The sequence below is a fragment of the Mus caroli genome, unplaced genomic scaffold, assembly GCF_978045245.1.
Source record: "Mus caroli unplaced genomic scaffold, Mus_caroli_1 scaffold_12, whole genome shotgun sequence".
NCBI lineage: Eukaryota > Metazoa > Chordata > Mammalia > Rodentia > Muridae > Mus > Mus caroli.
The window spans coordinates 2,428,398-2,440,000 of record NW_028227267.1 but is presented as its reverse complement, the minus strand read 5'-3'; positions in this window follow the sequence as shown (position 1 = coordinate 2,440,000).

Sequence of the window (11,603 nt, the reverse complement as noted above, 5' to 3'; positions counted from 1 at the left end):
ATAATAATAATATAGTAAGATAGTGGTTATTTAAAGGAATACAAGGAATATATATATATATATGAGGGAAATACAACAAGTGTTGGAGACATGGGTCAGCAGTTAGGAGCAGTGGATGTTTTTCCAGAGAACCAAGATTCAATTCACACTATACACATGGTGACTCTCAATTGTCTGTAACTCCAACCCCAGAGGATCCAATGTCCTCTTCTAGGCTCTGCAGGTACCATGCATGTATGTGGTTCACAGACATGTGTGTGTGTGTGTGTGTGTATAAAAGTACAGTGCAAAGTAAATTCTCTAGTTAGATTGGTTGATAGAAAGAAAATAAAACTACAAAATTGGGCAAGGATTCAGGAAAAGAAAGATCTTACCCACCATTGCTAAAAGTATGAACAAGAACAGCCACTGTAGAAGAAAGTAGGGAGATGCTTACAGACATCTAGAACTAGATCTGCTGTACAGTGCTTACACTGGGGCATATATTGACAGGCAATCAAATCACTACGTGAAAGAGTTGGTGTGACTTTGTTCACAATAGCTGTGAGATGATATCAACCTAAGCCCCTGTTAATAAATGAGGAAAAAAGTATCTGCCTGATGGGATATTATTCATCTCAGATAGAATGAAATGCTGTCATTCATGTGGAAGTGAGTAAAAGTTAAGTCAAGTAAGCCAGGCACAGAAAGACAGGCAATAGTTACTGATTAGCAAGGAATAAAAATTTACAAATGTTAATTTTCTTTGCAGCAGTTTATTTGCGGTTGAGTAAAAGTTACATTGGTGAATAGGATTCTGGCTTTCTTTTTTTCTTGTCTGTATCTCTGAAATTTGGGGAATTATGCCAGAACAATAAAGTGTACCATTTTATGTATAATGCCATAAAATGGGGAAAGATGTCTTCAGCACTAAGTCAAATGTGGTTCTGTGAGGCTGCATTATAGGAAAGTTGAGATCCATTGGGCTTTGAGGGAAAATGACAATTTTGTATCTTTTGTAATTATAATATCACTCTTCTCCAAGTATTCATTAGGAATTATATTACTTGGATTGGAATGGCTTGTCCCTGTCAGAGAACAGTAGAAGGTATGGAGAGGACAGACAAATGGAGAGGACAGACAGGGGACTCTAACAGCAGGTGTTCTCCAGCTCGACCTTTAGCTAAGCATGCTTCATTATTTATTTTTACTCTGCTGGTATCACTGGAACATCGTTTATAACATATTTATTTACTTAGGATCCTTCCACACTCTTGAAAGAAGTTTTATTGCTCAGGTCTTTGATACTCTCAAAAGCTAACTTCACCTTCACTGCTGTATGCACGGCAGAAAAGATGAGGCTTCAGGCGTGATCTGTCCACCCAGCTCATCCATTACAGCCCTGTCACAACTGTTTTCCTTTCCGCACTGTGCTGGGGACCTTTATGAAGGAAAACAGAGGTAGGATGGGCAACACACTGCTCTCTTCTTGACCCACCAGGGAATTCATCTTGGATGCTCAATTTAATGCCATTTAACAATTGCAGCTGGAAAGGCCTACTGCATTATAAGAAAAAAAACATTGACAGAGTAGGGAGAGGGGAGGAGCTGGGAGGAGTTAGGTGAGTCAATAGAATATGATAAAGGTACATTGTGTGCACAAAGAGTGGATACAATCATTTTTGTTACAAAAGAAAGAGGAAAGAGAAGGAAAATGAGTGCATTTGTTGAAAACAGAATTCTATTACATTGAAACAAGGCAAATTTAATGTTTTCTAGAAATTGTACCCATGGAGAGGTGGAGGTTGGTGGGGTAGAATGGTTATCTGTGTACTGATATGGACCATCGGGGATGGTGTCAGTGTGAAAATGGTGAGCAGTTTATGGAGAATCTGAGCGTGTTGCCACCGATTTGAAAAACTTGTATGGAATCCAACTCAGGCATTTCTGTAGACCTTTCACATGTCTCAAGAAATTCACATAAGAGATAATAAACAAATAGAAATAGGCTTCTTTCCTGAAATTGATGGAAATGTGTGAAAGCAACAAAATAAAACAAAACAAAACAGGGTAGCAAACATTATCTAGAACTAAACAAGGGATCGATGAGTAATTCAAAGCATGGAATAGGAAGATGGCTGGTTGAAGACTCTGGCATCCATTTATAGCAAGGCTCTGAAGGCCGGAGAATCTGTTCAGGTTTCATGATTCTGGACCAATCTTTAGGAAGACAATTTATCAGGTCTTGAAAGACTTAGGCAATTGTCCATCCATCAGATAGTGAGGGTTTCTGAAGGCAGAAGAGAAGTAACAAAGGTACTTTCAGAGCTCTGGCTCCTGGTGACCTAGAGGTGACTTTGGATAGTGTTGATGGACAGAAAAGAAACTAAAGGGAAGAGAGGGGACAGACTTTAGCTTGTGAGTAATCTCTGTTAGTCAAAGTAGCCATTGCCCTATGGACTTGTTTCTGCAGAGGAGAGATTCTAGATCAGAAGGCTATTGCCCATTCTGCAGTGTATAACAGGGAACAGGCGGGAAGGCACACTCATGCCTCTTTCAGCACACATCAAGCACAGTACCTGAGCATGGTTACTGTGGCACTGTCCAATGTCCCTCCCAAAATGGCAGGGGGGCACTTGGAAAGGATCAGCACATATCAGCAGCCCAAAAGACTACAGACAAATTCCCCTTATACCTCCAGGAATAGAGAGGAGCACAGACTCAGGAAACAGCCAGTGTTAAGGAAAATGGTAGCAAAGACCATTCCAAGTTCAACCAGCAAGCTGGACCCACACTGAAAATATTGCTTAAACGGCATGACGGAACAAAAACCCACAAGAAAAGAAAGTCTGCAGCTCCAGATTCAAATGGCAAAGCAGATTCATAAGAGAGAAAGATGTTACAGAATACTCTAATACCCTAGTGAATTTTCTGGGCTTCAAGAATGGAGGAAGAATCTAAGGATATGAAACAAAGAAGTATTAAGTCATCTACAAGGTGCTAAAACCAGGCCAGCCTAGCCTGGCTTGCCCAGAGCAATGCTCACTCCCACATGTAGAAACAGTGTAAAGGAAAGACAGAATGTGTACATGCAGCCTGGAATCCTGTTGCTTTTAGGGGATAAAAAGGCATTATAAAAATGTGAATTCTGGAAAACTCTGGAATCTAGGCGATGAGGATGATAGATCAAGAAGACCCCACTAAGGAAGTGGACCATAAAATCCAAGGATGATTTTAGAGACAAGTTGCGTGTGAACATTGCAGGAGCTGAACCATCAGACACTGGGAATTCTGATAGAAAGAAAATGCTCTGAGCGTTCTGATATCTAGGTGGCTGTGGTGTAGGGAGCCACTGTCCTGAGTGTCGAAAGCTGTGAATGCTGTGTCAGTATGGAGAGCATCCAATGCTTGATATGTCAAACAACGCACCAAGAGATGATCACCTTTGAAGTGCTTTAGCCGGGGATGGCAGAACAAGTGATCTCTTCACAATTATAAACAGTAGGAAACTTGTGATTTTCTTAACAATTAACATCAAATATCTTTCTCTCCAAACCATCTAGCAGACGACAAATCTATGCCCACCATATGGATGCCCAAACTGCCTGTGTTTCCTTGTTCAGTGAGTCTTATAAATAATGTTTCTGTAGTGTCCAACTATATAGGTATGTAAGTCTACAACATCACTCTTCACAGTGAAGCATGCCCAGAGTCCTAGCATTTAGGTGACTGAGGCAGGCAGAGTACAAGTTCCAGGGTGGACTGGACCAGACACAGTGCTCTAGCACCACCTCAACAAGTACAAAGCAAAGAAAACAAACAAAAAAGCAAACTGATGTAGTGGTTCATGCCTTGCAGATGAAGGCAGATTTCGAGTTCAAGTCCATCCCGGTCTGCATAGGGAATTCCAGGTCACACATAGTGAGTGAGATCCTGTCTCAAAAAGAAAAAAAATATATATATCTGGAGGCACGGGCAGACACAAATAAAACAGGCTCAACAACAGAAATGTTAATGCCCTATTGAGTCATGAGCAAGAGCCAGAGCTAAGGCTTCTGAAGTTCTAGTGGGATGATTGGTGGATCCATTGTCACCATACACAGCCTTCTTATCTCTGTAGTGTCTTGGCCCATTTCTATTGTGTCTCCTTGTGCTCTGTTCTCAGAGACACCTGACAGGGAGGGTCATGGGGTTTAGGGAAACTTGCCAGTAGAGTGCAGAGAGACATTATTTTGACTTTACCCCACTAGTTTTCAGACTGCAGCTTAGCGACTAAACAGATGCTGTATATAGAAAGTCAGCTCACACTCCTGTGAAGGTGCCTTGGCCATGTATGTGGTGTAGAACACATCAAGATATCAGGTTTCCCAGAGCTCAGGCTTCAGTGGGGGAACATAGGCAAACATGAGGGAGCAGTCCATAAACACTTAAGCTGCTGTTAAATCCCCGTTTGAGAGAGACCACTCCTAGAGCTTCAATCTTTTCAAGAGAAATACCACAAGAGGGCTACTTAGGGGTAGAACCAAATTCTGCTGAAGTCAGATCAAGTTCACTGCTGTTTTAAAATAATCATGATCCAGCTCCATGGTTTGTTTAATAAGGGTTTTGGTAATACCTACTAAAATAAACTCTGCTGTGTTAGAGGAGGGCTTCATTTTATAGAGTAAACATGAAATCTTACTGCAGACATTTGTAATTCAACTGATTATCCAAGTGAACAGAAAAAAGTGCAATGTTCATAGAGTCTGAGGGTAAATCACAGTGTAGAATCTCACCCTTGCCTTTCCTTACCCAGGACAACTGAATTTTCACACAGGCAGCTTGCCCAAAGAGGCAAAATATTAATGAATTTTAATTATCTTTAAACATTATTCCTGCTATCTTGGACATGATTTTTTAAAAAGCATAAATAAATAAATAAATATACACACATATCTATGTGAATGCATGTCACACATATCCAGTTGTCCACAGAGGTCAAAAAAGGCTTCAGTTCCTTTGGAGCCAGAGTTAAAAGGCAGATGTAAGTTATCTACCATGAGTGCTCAGAACCAAAATCAGGTTCTCGGTGAGAGCAGTCTGTGTTCTTTAACTGCAGTGCCATCTTTCCAGCCTATGGATGTTTTGACATCACCTGTGATAGTTAGTTTTCATTGTCAACCTATTAGAATTTGTAATCACCTAGGAGATGCACCATTGGGTATATCTGTAAGAGAATGCCCAGAGAGGTCTAACTAAGGAAGGAAGACCATGGAACTGGGGTTCCAGACAGAGAAGAAATGGAAACAGTACAAAGCCAGCAGAATACCACTGCCCATTTCTATGGTAGATTCCATGAGACCATGACCTGCTGGCAGACCATCTGCCACCACAGCCAGAGTGTTCTTGTCATCATAAGCAAAGAAAAAATTAAAATTGCTTTTAGCATATGCTGATTTTCTGATTTTTGAGGTTATAAATACATATAAACATGTTTTCTAAATGCTGGATGAGTTATCAGAGGTGATTTAAACACTCTTACCTTTGAAAGGTCTAATCAAGGATATCATGTAAATGAAACAAATCAAAAGAAACTATTGATCAGATATGTGGTACTGATATTATTCCTTCAATCACAAGAATGTATGTGAGCATGCACCTGGGCATGAATGTTAGCATGCACCCAGGCATGCATGTGAGCATGCTGGCTACCATCTGAATAACATTAATATGTTACATGCCAAAGTTTTGATTTTTTTCAACATTATGTCACAGAATCCTTGTCAACCGATTTTTAATTTCTTTTTATATCATGATGTTATTCTATCAATATTCTATTTATAGAGAACTTAACTTTTTAAAAATATGGTCCTGTACATCAAGATTCCAGACAGGAAGAAGTATTTCAAAGGTGATAATTTCCTCTATTTGATGCTAAAATAGGACCAAAGTAATTTCATATAATGATGTATAACCAGAACCTCCAATTATTTATTATTTAGTAACGTATTGCTTATTCACTTATTTAGTTAGGGTCTCATTATGTAGACCAGTCTACTTTTGAACTCATGATACTGTTGTTTCCATTTCCCAAGTATAGGGAATCTTGGCATACATCACCATGTCTGCTCTTGAAAGTATTTGCATCTTTGCAGAGCAGAGTCCAGGAGTCCCCTGCTCACCATGCTCCTCACAGGGTTTCTTCCTCCTCCTAGAGTGGAGCCAGGAGACCTCTACTCACCACTCTTCTCGGTTTCTGGGCCACCGAGAAGTCACTTCAGTCTTCTCTGCTCACACAGACCCAGTTCACAAGTAGCCTCCTCTGTGTTCTTGGTCTCTCTGAAAACATATCTTTATTTGTCAGATGTAAATTGTTGTCTCAGATGTTTACTTCTGAATAATATCACCCTTTCTAGTTCTTTCTGAGTTCTGGGAGGCTGGCTCAACTCAGCTGTTCTGGCTCAAAACTCTTATCCAAGCTGACTGATACAAACTGGCTTCCCTCAGCTTCTGACTGAATTGCTATGTTTTGGCATCATAATAAGGATGGCAAAATGTTCTAATCTTCTGGCTCCTTCTCATTCTCTGGCTCATTCTGCCTTCATCTGCAATCTGTCTCTGTAAAACTGTCCTAGGAGACATACTCTTCTTCTTTCTCCTCCTCCTCCTCCTCCTCCTCCTTCTCCGTCCCCTTCTCCTTCTCCTTCTCCCTTTCTCTCTCCTGCTGCTGCTGCTGCTGCTGCTGATGATGATGATTACTTAAGTCCTCTCTCCTTCCTGACTCTCTTTTTCATGGGAGTTGTACATATCCTAACATATCCTACCTCTGATTTATTTTGTCAAATCTTTTTTTTTTTTTTTGATTTGTCACTTTGCCTGCTTCACAATAAGATCACTTCCAAACATGGCTGCTTTCTTCTCCAAATTCACTTTGCCTTAATTTTTAGGGATTAAAAAAAAAAAGATGCAAACTAAAGGCAGGTATGTATTCTAACCAGGTCATACTATAATCCTGGTCAGATCATATTTTTTTGCATGATTCATTGCCAGAGCAGCAACTAATTTTTCTGGATTAAAATTCCTTCCTCTTGGGGCATCTTGGCAGGCCTTTCATGAGGAAGCTAGGAAGTGACAGCTGAATGATGGCTGGCTTAAGGGATCTACAGTTTCATGCAATGATAATGGGTGAATATGGGCTTGTTGGGCACTTTGACGGATTAATACAACCAACATGATTGATTGTTTACTGTATTGTGAGAGTGGAGAAAAGCACATGTCTACCTTGGAAGACTTTTAGCTACAGAATTCAAATCCTGGCGAATGTTGCACTGCATAGATACTGTATTTAACAACAGCAAAATCAATGTGTTGAAATTTTACTTGGAGCTTACTTTCTACCTGAAGGATAATTTTTGGAATAACTACTGACTTTTCAGACAACAAACCATCTGAAAATTAGGTGGGTAACTGGTAGATGGCATCATTCCCTGATGTGTCTGGAAGCATTGGAAGCTCTTAGCCTGTTTTCTTTCAGCACAGAACTTGACATTATTTTTGTATCTGCTTTTCTGATTTTTAGTATAAATTCTCATCCAACCTCCCTAGCCGATTTTAGGACAACTTTGTTTTATATATATATATATATATATATATATATATATATATATATATATATATATATAAAACTATAACATATATCCCCAAATGTCACTTACCATGATGGGAAACCCCCTTCTCAATCTCCCCAAAATATGTTCAAGGAGGACTCACTTGCTGTCAGTCTAAACCTGAAACTTTCTCACTTACTGGGATTTGTGAATTCTTAACAATTACGTTCGATGACATAAACTTCTCAGGCACACACTGCATGACCTGGGGTTTCTCATTCCCAACAGCTTTCCTTTCTCCTCCACTAAAATGAAGACATTAGACTAAACTTCTTGGAGTGTTGACACTATGAGCTCTCTTTCCAAGTGTGCGTTCCTTGGCTGCACTCAGATGTTTAAAAAAGAACTGAAGAGCATGCATAATTCAGAAAATTACTAAATATTTGGAAATGCTCTTAGAGCAGATGAAAGGACAGTATACCATAAATGTACAGACTTGATTATCCCAAATCTCCAGCTTTAGGATAAAATACACTAGGGTGAAGGCTTTAAACATACACCCGTCACAGAGATAAAATTAAGTGTGGAGTCTGAAATATGCACAGAATCCCAAATCTATTCCCAAGGTCTGCAATACCATTCTATGGATCTAACTTGGTGATTCACTCTTTCTTGATTTTTAAAACAGCTTTATTTATGTGCATGTGTGTGTATGTGTGTGTTTGTAGGATGTGTGTGGGAATATTTGCATGATTGTGTGTATATGTGTGTGTGCATGTGTGCATGATGTGTATAGGGGTAGTGCTGTGTGATGTCTGTGGGAATGCATGCATGACACACAGCACATTGTGAAGGTCAGAGGACAGCTTTTCCAGAGTCAGTTCTTTCTTTTCACTGTGAGAACTTGGTCATCAAGCTTGTGGGGCGAACCCAGTGCATCTTTCCAGCCTTCCCTCCCATCGTAGATTCTTATTTGGAGGTTCTGCTTTGTGAGGTCCAAGGGGGAATGAGCATCTGCCAAGGTTTTCACTCACTTCTTGGTTAGGCATCTAAAGCATGTGGCAGTGGATGGGACCTGCAAGTATAACAGCAAGCAGAGCCATGGGGCCCACAGCAGGTCTAGTCAGTCATGCACCAAATGTGTCCAGGGGGATAGAGGTAATTTTTCTATCCAAGCAAGTATACAAACTGGAGACACTTCTTATGAAGGTCATATGAGTATCCCTTCCTGACACTATAGTTCCCTTTGGCCTCTTAGTTTTTTAATAAGTCCACAATGGCACTGCACAAAATACAAATATAAATGGAAGTACAGTCAGTGTGGGGCAGTAACTGGTCACGAGACCCACTGTCAGCATGACTCCAGCAAGGTTTTAACATCTTAAAGTTCCTTATGCAAGTATATAAATAAAATATTTTATAACAATATTAGTAATACTATTTCTAAGCAAAGCAGTAGGTATCCTTTCAATATATCTTCATTTTGACTCCCAAGAAGCTAAAAACTGCACCAAGTAGGTCATCCCAGGCGCTTGGTATCATTTGCCCTGTCTTCCTTTTATTGGGAATGTTTCACTCTATGGAAAAGTCTTTAACCAATCTTTCTTTATTTGCAATTTTGCCATTTAAGGGTCATATAGAAATCCATAGGTATTTTGACAATAACAGCCATAAGTTAAACTTTAAACTACTTTTATATGTGTGAGTGTTTTGTCTACATTTGTGTATAACTATCCCATGTGTGCCTAGTGCCCATGGACATCAGAAGAATGTATCTGGTCCCCTGGAACTAGAGGAATAGAAGGTTATGAGCTGTGGTGTCAGCGCTCAGAACTGAACCTGAGTCCCCTGCAAGGGCAGCTAGTGTGCTTGATCTACCATCTCTGTTCAAAAGCACACTTTCTTTGGAACAGAGCACTGATTTAGTTGCCTATGGATGAGAGTGGGGTATCCTCAGACAATGATGATGCAGGGATCACCAGGGACTAGGGACTAGGGACACCATCACTAGCTTGGGTAATGTTAAAATAGCCCAACATCACCAAGTGAGGAGGAAGGGGAGAGGATTCAGATCTGTAGATCTCCAGGTTTTATCAGGCCTCCCACCACTGCCCAGGATACTCTTCTCAAGGAGTTACCATGGTAGTGCAATGCAGCCTGCTGAGGCATCCTTAGCAAAGCAGATGCTACTGGTAATGCATCAACTGGAAACTTAACCAGGGCAAAAGCTTACTCCCACTAGGCTCCTGTGGAAGGCAGCTCTCTCAGCTCAGAATGCTAGTCCTCGTTACTCTCAGAACCTATCACTATGTGTACATCAACAGTAACATCAAGATGTTCTTCAGTTACACGATTTAGGCACTGGTCATCATTTTACAGTCAGGACACTATTTCCCTTAGAGATGAGACATAACAGCAGCCAGGAAAAACAGACAGACACAAATGAAATACCTGCTGAGTTGCCTGTGACAAAAGTGAAAGAGACCTTGGTGATAGGCAGAGACCTGAAGGCTTATTCTAGATATCTGGTAGGTAAAACAGTCAAACATTTACTACTCTGCTTCCTTCTGTAAACTGTACATTTAGGTGAGGTGAGTTTCCATGTGTAGAAATACTTCCAGAAGTGAGCAAAAAGGAATGTAAAACAGGAACCATGTTTTCCATCCCAGCAGATGAAGGAGGCAAGCAACAAGCTCCAGGAGCTGCTTCCAGAACACAGAGGAAGCCAGCAGAGAACAGGCACTGCCACTTGTAGATCCCTAAAGCAGAAGGAGACTGTCCAAATCCCAAGGGACAGGAAACACAGAGGCCATAAAGGGGTGGGGACTACTAAGAAACACTACAGACATGACCTGGTTTCTTCCACAGACAAGCTCTAGGAGATACAAAAAGAAAGGGTAAGTTATAGATTTCAGAGAGGTGAGTGAGGTTGATTAAAAATAAGAATAAAATACAGTGTGTAGTAACAACATGCATTCATGGATACATATATGTATGTGTACACAAACAGACACACACACACACCACACTAGGATTTAAAGGGCGTAGAAGTACATAAAACTGATTACAGTAAAAGTTGAGATAGTGGTTCCTTGTGTGAGGGAGGTTAGGTTTGGGGCACATTTAGGATACTGGGAATTTGGAAAGCATAGCTGCTGTCATGGGTGATGGGTATAAAGTTCCACATGAAGGCTAATGAGAGCATGCATGCGGTTGATCTCTTTCTCTGCTCAGTGCATATGCCATTTGGGGTCCTGAATGAGTTAGGTCTGTATCGTCATGTGAAGTGCACTGTATGGGAGAATTCTTTCAAAACCTGGCTTATTAAAGATGAGAGTCCTATGGTTCTGTTACAGTAAAGGGCCACTTTCAGTTTGACTTAACAAAGGCTGATGCCAAAATATACCTGCTTACCAAACCCTCCTTGTTTCTTTTTCTCTGACTGGAGATTCTACTGTGTAGCTTGGCTAGCCTAGTGCTAACAATTCTACTATGCAATGGTAGATGATGGGATTTCATGCCTGATGAAGGTACTGCCTTTCCTTGCTGAGCAGCCAGAACACAGTCCCTCTAAGCACAATGTCCTCTTACTATTCTTACCTTGGACAGTGTAACAACATTCTCCCTTTACTCTGAGCTTCCCTTCTAGAGAGAGAAAAGTCCCCTGGTTGTCAACATGTGTCTGATGGACACACAAAGTGCCCTAGATCTTTCTCCCATAGGCTGATCTACCACAGTGGTCCTGCCCCACAGTGCTCCTGCCTTGGTAATACATACCTACCTGGGTGCTAACAGACCACTATGTGATGGGCTCTTCTGGACTCACATGAGCTTTCTCTGGTTCCTATGAATAGACCATAAGCCAGGTGGCATACACAGAGACTTAGCTCATTCTTGCTCCTCAGCTCTGCTCCAGAACTATCTGGGAGTGTTTTTCAAGCATATTGATAGCTAGGCATCAGTCCAAACTAATGGAAACTAATACAATTCTGAAACCTGGCCTGTGTAATCTGGGTGGAGATCCTGGCAGGCAGGAAG